The following is a 16474-nucleotide window of genomic DNA, read 5'->3' as shown; positions in this document are numbered from 1 at the left end:
TTTGGCACGAGGCCTTATTAGTGCTACCGTCCCACGAGGGGATGGGAGATGGATAGTCGATGTGGCTTTCAGTAGAGTGTGGACGTCCACCTGGCAGTTCGGACCAGGGTGTGGTGGGCTCATCATACTTACAGACATATTTGATTCGGTAGTGGTCGGCCAGCCATTGTCGGGTCCCGCCTTTGGGCTGCACAACCCGTCATGGGGGGTAATACATGACACCAGCTAGCTAGTCATCCTGGGTTTGTTTTCAGTACTACAGTTATAACAGATGATTTTAGGTATGATATGATTTATTAACAGATGTGAAAATATATGTTTACCCAATACGATATGATTATGTTTATAGAATTATGAAATGTACTGTATACGTACACATGCATTAAATATTCATGTTGCCACACAGCTGTATTTAGTTTATTTTCCCTTACTGAGAAATGTCTCACCCCCAAATTTAATTAATTTTTCAGGAGCTCCTGAGAGACTAGCGGGTCAGGGCCGCCGTTAAGCTAGTGAGATTACCCTGTGAGAAGGGTAAGATTTTGTAATAGCGTCAGAGTTATTTTGTGTTTGGCCCTAGAGATATTTGGATGTATGTGAGGATGTATAGAAAGCTTTGGTATTATGTTTTATGATTGGATGTTTGAGATTTTATGTTTACTGCTGCTAGGTTTTCCGCTGTGTTTGACAGGTGTCCCCGCTACCCACGGGTTCGGGTTGACCATTTTATTTATTATGCAATATTTTATGTTAAGAAATTGAGGGATGTTACATTTGGTATCAGAGCCAAGGATACTAGGTTCTGTAGACTCTAGAGTGCAGCAGTAATAATACCAGAGTATAGGATAAGAGGATTTGAGGTCTAGTTTTGTGGTCTAGATGCAGGACTTCCGTGGTGGTTTGTATGATTTTCCTGGGGGAACGATTTCAGGAAATTCATTGTAAACTATCGTCGGGTTGGGTATCTAGATTTCAGGATTGAACCTTGAATTAAGATCAAGAGTGACGAGTTAATTAAAAAAAAAAAAATACCATATGAGTTGAGTGATATGTATAGAGAATGAGGTTTTGAGTTAAGTTATTTCTTCTTTCAAGATGGACCTTGGTGGCGATAGTGCCCACGCCAGTGGGAGTGAGGGTGCTGGACCCTCAGGCGCTGTGGGTAGTGATTCAAATGCAGTCTTATGCAGCGTAGCACAGCAGGTTATGGCAGAAATTGCCAGGAGTTCGAGAGAACAGGGTGGTCGGTCTGTAGGCCATGGTTGTACGATCGAGAAGTTCATAAAGATGAATCCTCCTGCTTGCTCAGGAGGAACGGATCCTGTAGTCGCTGAGAATTGGGTGCAGGAGATGGAGAAAATATTTGCAGTACTGCAGTGTTCAGAGGAGCAGAAGGTGCTGTTTGCCACCTACAGACTGACTGGAGAGGCCGAGAGATGGTGGTCAGTAGTGAGATTGTTAGAGCAGCAGAGGACTATACCTGTAGAGATGACTTGGGAGCGATTTAGAGAGATATTCTTCGACAGGTATTTTCCAGCCTCTTCCAGGGAGGCTAAGATTATGGAGTTCCTGAATCTGAAGCAGGGACAGCTGTCAGTACAGCAGTACGCGGCGAGGTTCATCGAGCTATCTCGCTTCGCCCCGTACATTATTCCAGATGAGACGAAGAAGGTACGACATTTTGAAAGAGGCTTGAGGAGAGAAATTTACAAGCAGGTATCGATATTGAAATTGCAGGACTTCACCGAGTTGGTTGACCGAGCCACTATAGCAGAGATTAGTTAGCGATTGGAGGCTGAGGAGCAGAGGCAGAAGAAGAGATCCATACCTTCTGATTTCCAGCAGGGAGCCGACCGTGCCGCATGGAAAAGAGGTGGCTATTATAGGGACCGGAGACAGAAGACCGGGAATCGTGGTTTCCAGGGTGCACAGCCATCTCCCGCTTGCCCATCTTGCGGGAAGAGACACCTGGGAGAGTGTCGTGCTGGGCGAGGTGTCTGCTATAGGTGTGGGGAGCCAGGACATATGATGAGGGAGTGTCCGATACAGACTAGTACTGCTCTTAGACCTACACGAGGAGGTTACTAGGCACCACGAGGAGGCCAGCAGAGGAATACGGCCCTAGCCAGAGTTTTTGCTTTGACACTAGGAGATGTTGAGGCAGCAGGAGATGTGGTGACAAGTACTGTTTCAATACTGTCATTTAAAGCTATTGTTTTGTTTGATTCTGGGCCGATGCATTCATTTATCGCTCGGAATTATGTTAAATTGTGTGGGTTTGAGCCTCAGCAGTTAGAAATTAGTTTGTCTGTTGCTACGTCGACTGGGACCGTAGGGGTATGTAGAAATGTACTCAGGGACTGTCCAGTGGATATTCAGGGGAGGTTTTTGTTAGCTAATTTGGTAGTTTTTAGACCTCCAGAGGGACAGGAGTATAGATTCGTGGGATCACGTGTGTGCACCCCACCTCCGTTATTATCTGCTATTTAGGCGTGTAGATAGCTATCAAAAGGTTGTCAGGGATATTTAGCCTATGTGAAGGCTGTATCAGAAGAGGAACTGAGGGTGGAGGATATCCCAGTCGTGAGAGATTTTCCTGATGTATTTCCAGAGGATTTGCCAGGACTACCTCCTGATCGTGAGGTAGAGTTCGTTATTGATCTGGTTTTGGGGACAGCACCGATTTCGAAGGCGCCGTATAGAATGGCACCGGCAGAGCTGAAAGAATTGAAAGAGCAGTTGTAGGAGTTGTTAGATAAGGGGTTCATTCAGCCCAGTGTGTCACCCTGCGGAGCACCAGTTTTGTTTGTGAGGAAGAAGGATGGCTCGATGAGATTATGCATCGACTATCGAGAAATCAATAAAGTAACTATCAAGAATAAATACCCGCTCAGGGGACACAGATCTTTTCGAAGATAGATTTGCGCTCCGGGTACCATCAGGTGAAAGTCAGGGCGGAAGATGAAGACGACATTTAGAACACGATATGGTCACTATGAATTTCTAGTTATGCCGTTTGGGTTGACGAATGCTCCTGTGGTGTTTATGGATCTTATGAAGAGGGTTTTTCACCAATACTTGGATCGGTTTGTAGTAGTATTTATTGATGATATACTGGTGTATTCGAAGAGTCCAAAGGAGCATGAGGAGCATCTGAGTATAGTGTTGTAGGTATTGCGAGAGAAGAAGCTATACGCGAAGCTCAAGAAGTGTGAGTTTTGGCTGGAACAGGTTACCTTCCTTAGACACGTTATATCCAAGGGTGGTATTTCTATTAATCCGAGTAAAATTGAGGCGGTAGTTGATTGGGTACAACCAAAGAACGTGCATGAGATCAGGAGTTTCCTAGGATTGGCTGGGTACTACCGCAGGTTTGTTGAGGGCTTTTCTCGATTGTCAGGACCGTTGTCCAGATTGACCAGGAAAGGAGCGAAGTTTGAGTGATCTGATGAATGTGAACAAAGCTTCCAGGAGTTGAAGCAGCGACTCATCACTGCGCCTGTGTTGACGATTCCTTCAGGAGAAGAGGGGTTCATAATTTACAGTGATGCGTCCCATAAAGGGCTCGGATGCGTGTTAATGCAGCGGGGGAGAGTGATAGCCTATGTCTCATGACAGTTGAAAGAATATGAGAAGAACTACCCTACCCACGATCTGGAGTTGGCGGCGGTTGTTTACGCGCTAAAGATTTAGAGGCACTATCTATATAGGGGTAGGTGTGAGATATTTACTGACCATAAGACTTTAAAGTATTTCTTCACACAGAAGGAATTGAATATGAGGCAGAGGAGATGGTTGGTGCTAATAAAGGATTACGACTGCACTATTAGCTACCACCCGGGAAAGGCTAATGTGGTTGCTGATGCTTTGAGTCGAAAATTAGTGGAATCATCTGTATCTGCAGTGGAGATTCAACATCCGATTCAGATGGATCTGGAGAGGCTCGGTGTGGAGCTGGTAGAGGGCGATCACCAGGCGTTCATTGCTGACTTGGTTTTGCAGCCGACTCTACAGGAGAGGATTAAAGCAGCTCAGAAGAATGATGCAGAACTAATAGAGCTTATGGAAAAGGTACAGGATGGTCAGGAACCAGAGTTCAGCATTTCAGATGATGGAGCCTTGAGGTTCCATACCAGGTTATGTGTTCCTGCCGATCTTGAGATCAAAAAAGTCATTCTGGAGGAAGCACATCGATCCCTATATACTGTACATCCGGGTAGCACTAAAATGTACATGGATCTCCGAGAGTCCTTCTGGTGGAGCAACATGAAGAGGGAGATAGCTCAGTTTGTGGGTCAGTGTTTCACGTGCCAGCAAATGAAGGCTGAGCATCAGAGACCGGCAGGATTGTTGCAGCCACTCCACATTCCTGAGTGGAAGTGGGAGCATATAGTGATGGATTTCGTCTCAGGATTACCGCCAGCATTGCATGGATAGGACGCTATTTGGGTAGTGGTGGATCGGTTGACGAAAACTGCCCACTTTTTGCCGATCAGAGTTAGCTACTCCATGGACAGATTGGCTGAGTTATACATCCAGGAGATAGTTAGACTCCACGGTGTCCCAGTGTCCATAGTTTCAGATAGAGACCCACGGTTTACATCTCGTTTTTGGAAGAGTCTGCAAGGGGCCATGGGTTCTCAGTTGTCGTTCAGCACAGCTTTTCATCCTCAGACAGATGGACAGACAGAGAGGACAATACAGATTTTGGAGGATATGCTGCGAGCATGTGTGCTGGACTTTGGAGGTCGTTGGATGCAGTTTTTGCCACTGGTTGAGTTTGCGTATAACAACAGCTACCAGGCCAGCATTGGGATGGCACCGTGTGAGGCACTGTATGGCAGGAGGTGCCGATCCCCATTGTACTGGGATGAGGTTGGTGAGAGATAGGTATTGGGGCCAGAGTTGATACAGCAGACTCAGGATAAAGTCAGACTCATCAGAGATAGGATCAGGACAGCGCAGAGTCGGCAGAAGAGTTTTGCTGACACTCGTCGGCGAGAATTGGAGTTTGACACAGGAGATCACGTGTTCCTAAAGGTGGCACCACTGAAGGGCGTTATGAGGTTCGGGAGGAAGGGTAAGCTGAGCCCTAAGTATATTGGACCATTCGAGATTCTTGAGAGAGTGGGTCCAGTTGCTTATCGTTTGGCATTACCACTGGTCCTATCTAGGATCCATGACGTATTCCACGTTTTTATGCTGAGGAAATACGTCCCAGACCCCTCCCATGTGATTAGATATGAAGCACTGGAGTTAGGCGATACTTTAGTTTATGAGGAAGTGTCAGTGCAGATTCTTGACTGGAAGGAACAAGAGTTACGTACGAAGAAGATTCCATTAGTAAAAGTTCTGTGGCGCAACCATGCCATTGAGGAGGCTTCCTGGGAACTAGAGGATCAGATGCGCCAGAGATATCCACACTTATTCAGTGGAGTTTAGAGCTGAGTCAGTCATGTGAATGGAATAGTATTGTAGTTTTTATTTGTATAATGTAACATAAGATGGATAGAGTTTTTAGTTTTGAAACGTGAATGGTTTTTGGGAGAATTTTGAATAGTTGTAATCTCCTAGAGCCCTCGTTATAACCATGGTATTCCTCCGCCATAAGTGAGGGTAATCAATAAAAATAAGAAGTGTTTTCGCTAAGGAAGGGAAATAGGGGAAATGGTAAATTTCGAGGACGAAATTTTTATAAGGAGGGGAGAATGTAAAAACCCCAAAAACAGAGATATAAAAAAATTAGTGAATTGAGTTCCAAAAAAAATAATAATAAATAAATAAATAAAAGAAAAATAAATAAGAATAAATAAATAAATAATTAATTAATTAAAATTTTAATTAATTAACTAATTAATTAATCAGATTTAAAAAAAAAAGAAAAAAAAATTAATCAAAATTTATTTTTATTTTTATTAATAAAATATATTATTATTATTATATTAATTAAATATATTATTATTATTATTATTATTATCATTCCTGAAGCTAGAAGCTTCAGGAATGCATTTGGTTGGCAGGCGCCCCCCCCCTTTCTTCCTATCTTCTTCTTCTTTCTTTATTTTCTTTCCTTTTCTTTTCATTTAACTTGCAGCTCTGCAAGTTTTCTATCTCTCCTCACGTTCTCTCTCCCTCTCTCCTCGATTTCGTGACGGATTTTTGTCCGATCAAAAATCTGAAAATATCACTGGACTCCATTCGCCGCTACCGTCATTTCTACCGGAGTGGATCGGTGGTAGGAGCGGCGTAAGCGTATTCCTTCGGGTAAGCCATTTCCCTCTTTTTCTTTAATTTCTTACAAAATATAAGCCTAATTGACGAATGGACACCACCACGAGATTCTAGGGATGATTCTCTACAAGTCTAGTGGGACGGAATTCTCGTGGGTGTGTCGGGCCAAAACCCCAAATTTAGGGTGCGACGATTATTAAGGGGCTTATTTTCAAATAATTAGCATTAATTTATAAATGCTAAAATATTAAGCATTTGGGACTGAAGTAGGATTTCGGGAATTTAGGGTCCGGGTGAGCGCCGCGGGTGTAATTTTGGGACCCGCAAGCAAAATTTGGAAAATTAAGTGGGGATGTTAAATAATAGTTTAAATATTAATTTGAGATATATGGAGCCTAGGGAAGGCTAGATGAGTATTATTTTGGAGAAATAAATTAATTAATTTGGGGAAAACGTAAATTGCAAGGATTAAATTTTGGGCGCCAAGGGCGTGAAATTTTGGGTCCTAAGGAATTTCTCAGTAGGCAGGTAAGGGAATAAACTAAAGCAGTAATTTTCCATACAAATTATTATTGATTATGAATAAATTTATTTTCAGAAAAGCATATGTTATATTGTGTATTACGAATGAAATGTACGATTGAGAAAATACTGCTATGATGATTAAAATGTATATGTATGTATGAGATGTAAGGAATTCACGATTTCAGAATATGAAGTATGACTTTTAACAGCATATGTGTGGCATGAATATTATTTTATGTGAAATGTATTATAATGTGAAAGATTTTACGAATCAAGCATGATTTCAGGTATTATGAAAATATGAGTTATGTTGTGATGGTTTTGACGATTATGTGATAAATGATGTATTTTCAATATATATATACCTGAAACAATTTTGGTGCGAGGCCATATATTTATGTTATCGGCACGAGACCGTATTTATGTTTTTGGCGCGAGGCCATATATTTATGTTATCGGCACGAGGCTATATTTATGTTATTGGCGCGAGGCCATATATTTATGTTATCGGCACGAGACCGTATTTATGCTATCGGCACGAGGCCGTATTTATATTATTGGCGCGAGGCCATATTTACCATGACTTTGGCGCGAGGCCATATGTATGATTTCGACGCGAGGCCGTATCTATGTTTTCGGCACGAGGCCGTAATGATGTTACGTATGATCATGTATTATATGTTTTCAGAACCAGGATGTTAGTTTAGTTCAGACCAGGAGTTCGGTACCGTAGCTATGGGTTAATTTTGGCACGAGGCCTTATTAGTGCTACCGGCCCACGAGGGGATGGGAGATGGATAGTCGATGTGGCTTTCAGTAGAGTGTGGACGTCCACCTGGCAGTCCGGACCAGGGTGTGGCGGGCTCATCGTACTTACAGACATATTTGATTCGGCAGTGGTCGGCCAGCCATTGTCGGGTCCCGCCTTCGGGCTGCACAACCCGTCATGGGGGGTAATACATGACACCAGCTAGCTAGTCATCCTGGGTTTGTTTTCAGTACTACAGTTATAACAGATGATTTTATGTATGATATGATTTATTAACAGATGTGAAAATATATGTTTACCCAGTATGATATGATTATGTTTATAGAACTATGAAATGTACTGTATACGTAAAAATGCATTAAATATTCATACTGCCACACAGCTGTATTTAGTTTATTTTCCCTTACTGAGAAGTGTCTCACCCCCAAACTTAATTAATTTTTCAGGAGCTCCTGAGAGACTAGCGGGTCAGGGCCGCCGTTGAGCTAGTGAGATTACCCTGTGAGAAGGGTAAGATTTTGTAATAGCGTCAGAGTTATTTTGTGTTTGGCCCTAGAGATATTTGGATGTATGTGAGGATGTATAGAAAGCTTTGGTATTATGTTTTATGATTGGATGTTTGAGATTTTATGTTTACTGCTGCTAGGTTTTCCGCTGTGTTTGACAGGTGTCCCCGCTACCCACGGGTTCGGGTTGACCATTTTATTTATTATATGATATTTTATGTTAAGAAATTGAGGGATGTGACACATGGCACATGAAGTGAAGACCCTGAAGATCATATTTATTGTATTTCATTATTATTCAAGTCTATAATATTTAAATAGGAATATGGTTTGTAATAATTAATGCCTTACCTGCATGGTAGGATCAATAAGCTCAAGACCATAGATGGACCTTAGGGAACACCCTTCGGTCTACCGAAGTTGACTGTTACCGAACTTTTTTGGTGTCTTGAAAAAGGCTTAGAAATGACCCTAGGACACTCACTCATGCATACATATGATTGATTATTTAATTTGGGTGATTGAATGCTTGAGATAGGACCGAAATGCACAAAATGTGCACACTCGGTTGACTGACCTTATCTGTAGTAAAGTGCCCAGTCGACTGAATCGGTGTTGGGTCAACAAGTTGACCATGGCCCGGTCGATCAAACTTCCCAATTCATTACTTGCCATTCGACCGAACCTTGACCAGGTCAACAGTTTTACCACAGTCCGATCAACCGAACTCTTATAGTTCATCTACACTCGGTCGACCAAACTCCCTTTGAGTCAACACTTTGACCTCTTGGTTGACCGAGCCCAAAATGAACGCCAACGCTCTGGTCGACAAAGGGTCCTCGGGAGATGCCTCAATGGTCTTGTCGACCGAACCATCTAGTTCATTTCTTCCTGATCGACCGAACCGCGCCAATTGAAAATATCGCCCTTCCCGGTCGACCGAGACCATAGTTCTTTTCCCCCTGGTCGATCGAACCTCAGTAATTTTTCCCTAGACACATGTGTTCGGTTGACCGAGTCCCCAGTTTGTTTTTGTCTTGGTCAACCGAACCATATGAACTTGGGTTGGCCGAAAATGTTTCTGGTTGACCGAAGCTCTCGGGTTGGATTTAATTTTTACAGTGGTTAATATTTTTAAACGGGGTTAACTTGGTTAAAATATATTAAAACATTCCTAATAATTCCATATGTGTCCTTAGCGGTTATATTTTAGAGGGTGTCTAGATATACCCCCTTATTTGGAATAATTAGTATGAGATTAGCAAATATAATTAGCCAATATCCTCTTAATCTCAAAAAGCCTATATTTCATATTCAAGTTCTAAACTCCCACTCTTACTCATTCATATTGCAAATACCTTTTTGTAAGAGTATTCTTGTGCTTATCTCACCAAGCTTAAACTCTCTTTTGGTTGTTCTATTTGAGATTTATATTTCATAGAGAGTAAGCTGCAAGTTCTCCTAGGGGGCTTCGTAAATAAGACTTTCATAGGAAAACTTCTTTGGACTTCTGAGTTTTGCATTCTCATTGCAATACTCAAGAGTTCATATTGTGTTTTGGTTGCAAAAATATTATACATCATTTTCAAGAATATCGCTTGTGCGTATCTTTTGAGAAATCTATTTTGAGATATCTTATTAAGTGCTAATAGATCTTTGTTGCTACACCTTTTGATTGAGATTATCTTTTACTACAAAGTTCAAATAAATATTTTGCAAACCATTTTTAAATATCTCTAGTAGTTTATATTGAGAAATATTATTTGTTAAGATAATTGAAGTGTGCTTGTGATCTTTGTTGGTGCATTGCGATTGAAATATTATTTTGACACAAAAATCCTATCATTTACACTCTCACGCACTGATTGCTATATTTGCATAAATATTTGAGAGTAAACACTTAGACTACACTGAGCTTATCATATCCTATCTTTTGGTAGTGCATTAGTTATACTGTGTATATTGGGTACATATATGCTTTACACGAAAGCACAATCACTGTACCATTTGATTGTATTTCAAATTTATTGTATTTCCAGGCACGGGCCTGAAGAGGGAGACTAGCCCTTTGAAATAGTCCCTGATTGGCTTAGATCATGTGAGGAAAGCTAGGTGCACCATCTTGTTTAGGCGTGTCGGTTGAGGTCAGCCCCTTGAATTGATCTGGTTGTATTAGGTGCCGCTCCACCCATTTAATTGAGCATTATAGTGGTAATCCTTATGCTGGTGTGGCCAAGGCGGGGACATAGGCACTGTTGACCGAACCTCGATAACATATCGTGTGTGTTAATTTACATTTCCGCAATTTAATTACTGCACATGTATGTTATATTGTGAATGATTGAGTTTACATTTGCATAGATAGACCCTAGGTTAAGTAATACTGTTTATCTCGTTCAACCTAGGCTATATTCAATTCACCCCCCTCTTGGGATTGCATCATTTCTATCAATTGGTATCAGAGCCTCGTAACTTAGACCTAAACGTCATTTAGTAAAAGATCATGATGGCTCCTGTTAGTGCATCCCCTTCATGTGAGGGAAGATTCGTCACACACCCACCAATATTCTGTGGTGATAACTATGCTATATGGAAATTCAGAATGACTGTGTACGTAAAAGCCTTGAATTGGAAATTTTGGAAAGTCATTGATCGGGGTGATTGTGTGCCTATGCAATCTGTTGGGTGTATTGATGTTCCTAAATCTGAGTATGAATTAAATGATCATGATAGGAACTTAGTGCAAGTAAATTTTTATGCCATGAATACTTTACTACATGCTTTGGATTCTAACATTTTATGTGAGGTTATGGCATATAGTAATGCTAAGGAGATATGGGAGGAACTTGAAAAGAGATATGGAGCAACTACACAAGAAAATACGATCACTCCTTGTGATTCAAGCTCTACGAATCTTGAAGGAGGTAAATCGTGCTTCATAACTCTAACTGACGATAAGGTAAACCCGTCTCCTTCTGTGTTATTAGATAGTTTTGGCAATGATTCATGTGATGGTTTGAATGATGCATTTGATTCTGAATCATATGATAGTAGTGATAGTGAGAGCATACCTATTTATGAAGAACTACAAATTGAATATGTTAAAATTCATAAGTCACTTGTTAAGGTTAACAAAAGATATACTGTCTTGAAGAACAAGTATGAGGCATGTGAGAAAGAATGTGAATCAAAAGTTCTTGTTGAAAGATAAAATAATTTTAAAATCCAAGAGTTAGTAAACAAGAATGAAAAATTAGAAAAAGAATTGAATGCAATAAGATCTCAAACTTCAAATGAGAATAATAAAGATCTTCTTATTGCTGAACTTGAACAAAAGGCAAACAATAGGACTAAGGAATTCATTAAACTTCAAGATGTATGCAAGGGTCTTAATAATTTGAAAATGAAGGATCTTGAGAAGGAAATAGAAGACCAATCTAAAATCATCTACACGTTTACTAGAGGCAAAGAAAATTTTGATAAATTACTTGGCTCGCAAAAGATGACCTTAGATAAGGAGGGTATAGGTTTTAATGGAATTAAAAATAAGAAAAGGATGAACCTATACATGGGGTACTTTGTAAAAGAATCGAAACATTATGCTAGTACCTCCTCCGGTCCATACACTCACACCACATGTGTTTTATGTAAAAAGAAGGGTCACGTAAAATTTGATTGCCCGTTTAAAAGAAAAGGTGTGAAACCCAAACGAGTATGGAAAGCCAAAGAATCACCAACTCCTAACCCATCAAAATTCAAAGATAAAAAAAATAAAAATGATATGGGTTGTTAAGAAAGAAAACCCCTTGGAATTCAAGGAAGAATTTACTCAAACAGGAATTACATGATCACATAATTCTTCCTTAGTGTCTAGGATCAGACATAGGGGGTAGTATTGACTAAAGGTTTGGGAAGTGGTTCGGACTGAAAATGTTAAATCTTAGTATATGTCCACTATTTAAAATCTTACATACTAAGTATTTTGAAAAATCTAGCCAATCTGTAAATCCAAGTATATAACCAATCTGAACTTATTGCATATATTCATTGGTTAAAATATGAAATTACTTGCTGCTTGAATAAAAATCCACTTCCAAATGGACATGACATGTTTTCCTTGTATTTAAATTTCAAATTGCTTAACTCACGCTTAAATATGAATATCTAAAGTTAAGCACACTCTGTCCATTGTACATATTTGAGTTTTAGGGAATCCATCTTGATATATATTAGTTAAACCTAAACTCATTTTTGAATATAAAAGCCTTAACCTTTTTTTAGTCATCATTATAGGCTTAAAGCACTATTAATCGTAAATTTCAAATATTTTTGGTACTTATTAAAAGACATCCTTTCATAATAAAAATTAGGGGCAACCACTAAGCGATTCTAGTTTCACTAATTAATCAAAATATTCCCTTGTGTGCTTAAAATATAAAAATCTTCTAACTTTGGTTCACCGTATCCGCCACAGGGAATCTTTACCAACCACGATCACATCAAGTAAAGATCCACCCTCTCATTGGTTCGTATCCTTGCACCAAAATTATGATCATATTTAAAGGATACATTCCAATCACCAAAGAGCGGCAGCTCCTAGTTATTCATATCCTCCACAATGCTCTTTGCTAGAATAAGTTAGGATATATTCTTTAAAATGCTTATCTTGTACAATGTCCTACTTTTGAATACTCTATTGAACTTAAAAAAAATGTTTAATCTTTAAGAGTATTCAATTTTCTTCCAAGTTCTCAAACATAAAATCATTTAAGAGCTTTATCTTCGTGAATTAAGTTAAAATGACTAATTTAATTGAGATAGGTTTCAATCTAGATGATAGAACAAAAATTCAAAGAAACCTATGCATGAACCTTAAAATGAAAAGTCATTTAAACTTAGGCCTCTCACGTATTGTAAATCATAAGAAAAGAGGCAAATATTGGCTTAACTCATTTAAAGAAATAATCATTGTGACTTTTTGGTCTGTTAAGCCTAAGAAATCAAGGCCAAGGTAGAATCATTGAAAATATTATAACTCTTGGTTATTGATCTTGAAGATGAAAGAAAATACATAAAAAGAGTTGAGTGCATAACTCAGGGGGAGCATATATTCTTTCATGATTATATACATTAAAATGCTCTCAATTTTTATTTATGCTTATATGTCTGTATGCCTTTGTGAGAACAACTCTGCACTTATCTCATAACTATCCGTTGTTAGTTATTGTTCATATCACCTATTGGATAGTTCATTTCTTTTATGAGTTGTTGATTGAACTGCTAGAAAGTATGCTTGAATTGAAAGCCTCCTACATGGCAGATGCAGTGATATATTGTGCATGCTAGTTGTGGATATTAGATTGTTGCTTGCTTTATATGTTTTATCTGTTTAAAACAACCTACTATCAGGTACAGATTTTTATGGGAAAATGTTTTATATACAAACGACATGCTGCCAAAATTTCGCCAAGATTTTCCCATATAAAACCATGTATCAAAGATGATTATGATAAAATTATCATCAAAATATTTTCGAAAGGATGAGTGAAAACTAATTGAAAATTAAGTTTCATCCTAACATAATCATCAGGCACTTAGAGAGTTGAGCACCTATCCTGTAGAAAGAACTTATAGGACTCACATGCATCACTATCTTCTATTGAAATATTGAGGTTCTTAAGAATACCCTAAACACTCTATCTAGTGCTTTAAGCTTTATAAATTGATATGAAATGTTCTTGGGTCATGAATTACATAAAATGCCTTAATATCTATTTCTGATGCACTTGTTGTCTATAGGGATGACTATACTGATTAGAGATAAATATTGTTAATAAATATCCAGTATATATGTTGAAGAATGGTTTGTGTGCTCACTTATACTTTGGCATATTCAATGAAATCAATCCCTCGCAAAGTATAAGTAATTTACAGTATCTAAGCAATAATTCAAATTGATAGGAGGAGCATCTAAACTTAAAATGCCTATCATATTTTGCTCACAAACTTTTTAGCTTAGATATGGTGTTGAATCAAATGTGGTTTGTGTTTAACTGAAATGATGTTGGTGAAAATCTTACATTGATTTATATTTCTTTGCCACATGTTGCTTGTATTTGCCATATGATCTTGCATGGGATTATTAAATCTTTTGGATCATCATGGTTGTGATTTTCTAGTTATACTTTTGTTTGTACCCCATTGACCAACCAGAAAATTTGTTACTTGCCTACATCATATTTAAATTGTTTTTGGCAAGCAACCCCCCAGTACTTTTTAAGAAAACATCATAAGGGGAATATATATATTTATATATATTCATATATATTTATTGTGATACTTTATGGCAAGAACTATTTTCAAAACTCAAACTTTGTCTCTTGCCTCATTATTATTATTATTATTATTATTATTATTATTATTATTATTATTATTATTATATACATATATGTTTTTTCAAAATTGCATAATTGGTTCAGTAACTTCATTTGAAAATGCATGTGAACTGGTTAGACTGTTTTTGTGCTCAAACCCTCTTTTTGGTATCATATGTCGTGTGTTTTTTAATTAAAATCTTTCAGGAGTCTTATGATTTGTGTCAATTGAAATGGCTTGTGCATATTTATGGCCTAACTCAACTTTTCATGTCATTTAAATCATTTAAATGACCAGTTGTGTTGTTTGTGTGCTAAATTGCTAAAGTTATTTTTGTCATTCACTTTGCATTATATGGTAATTCTATCTCTTGAATGACTAAAAGTTAAACTTCTATTTCATGTTTTGAGAATATTGAACTATTTGAGTACATACTTGTGGATATCTTGAAAATATTTCACTCAATCAGGTCACTTGGAAATTTTTGGGAAATATTCTATTTTCAAACGGTTTGCTGCCGAATTTTCTAAAAATATTTACCCAAATTTTTCCTGTATTTAGATGATTATTTGCTTATATACTTAATTGTTTATCTAGGCCCTTTTTGCTGTTGCTAAAAGGGGGAGAAGTAGGCAAGTATTTGTCATCATCAAAAAGGAGGATATTGTTGACCCTATGGGTCATACCCTATTTTGATTATGGCAAATACTTTGGTATTTAATGGATTGATGAGTTTGTGTGCAAGACCAATCGAACGTATCATATGGTGCACGCACATGGCACATGAAGTGAAGACCCGGAAGATCATATTTATTGTATTTCATTATTATTCGGGTTTGTAATATTTAAATAGGAATATGGTTTGTAATAATTAATGTCTTACCTGCATGGTAGGATCAATAAGCTTAAGACGATAGATGGACCTTAGGGAACACCCTTCGGTCGACCGGTACCGGATTTTTTTGGTGTCTTGAAAAAGGCTTAGAAATGACCCTAGGACACTCACTCATGCATACATATGATTGATTATTTAATTCGGGTGATTGAATGCTTAAAATAGGACCGAAGTGCACAAAATGTGTACACTCAGTCAACCGACCTTACCTGTAGTAAAGTGCCCGGTCGATTGAACCGGTGCTGGGTTAACAAGTTGACCATGACTCGATCGATCAAACTTCCCAGTTCATTACCTATTGGTCGACCAAACCCTGACCAGGTCAACAGTTTGACCACAATCCGGTCGACTAAACTCCCTTTGAGTCAACACTTTGACCTCCTGGTCGATCGAGCCCAAAATGAACGCCAATGCTCTGGTCGACCGAGGGTCCTCGGGAGATGCCCCAACAGTCTGGTTGACCAAACCAACTCGTTCATTTCTTCCCGGCCGACCGAACCGCACTAATTGAAAAAATTGCCCTTCCCGGTTGACCGAGACCATAATTCGTTTTCCCCTGGTCGACAGAACCTCGGTAATTTTGCCCTAGACACATATGTCCGGTCGACCGAGTCCCTAGTTCATTTTTTTCTTGGTCGACCGAACCATATGAACTTGGGTTGACCGAAAATGTTTCTGGTAGACTGAGGCTCTCGGGTTGGACTTAATTTTTACCATGGTTAATATTTTTAAACGGGGTTAACTTGGTTAAAATATATTAAAACTTTCCTAATAATTTCATATGTGTCCTTAACAGTTATATTTTAGGGGTTGTCTATATATACCCCCTCATTTGGAATAATTAGTATGAGATTAGAAAATATAATTAGCCAATATCCTCCCAATCTCAAAAAGCCTATATTTCATATTCAAGCTTTAAACTCTCACTCTTACTCATTCATATTGCAAATACCTCTTTCTAAGAGTATTTTTATGCTTATCTCACCAAGCTTAAACTCTCTCTTGGTTTTCCTATTTGAGATTTATATTTCATAGAGAGTAAGCTGCAAGTTCTCCTAGGGGGCTTCGTAAATAAGCCTTCCGTAGGAAAACTTCTTTGGGCTTCTAAGTATTGCAACTAAGTTTTGCATTCTCATTGCAATACTCAAGAGTTCATATTGTGTTTTGGTTGCA

Source organism: Malania oleifera, chromosome 2, assembly GCF_029873635.1.
Source record: "Malania oleifera isolate guangnan ecotype guangnan chromosome 2, ASM2987363v1, whole genome shotgun sequence".
Taxonomy (NCBI): Eukaryota; Viridiplantae; Streptophyta; class Magnoliopsida; order Santalales; family Ximeniaceae; genus Malania; species Malania oleifera.
Note: the sequence above shows the minus strand (reverse complement) of the source record.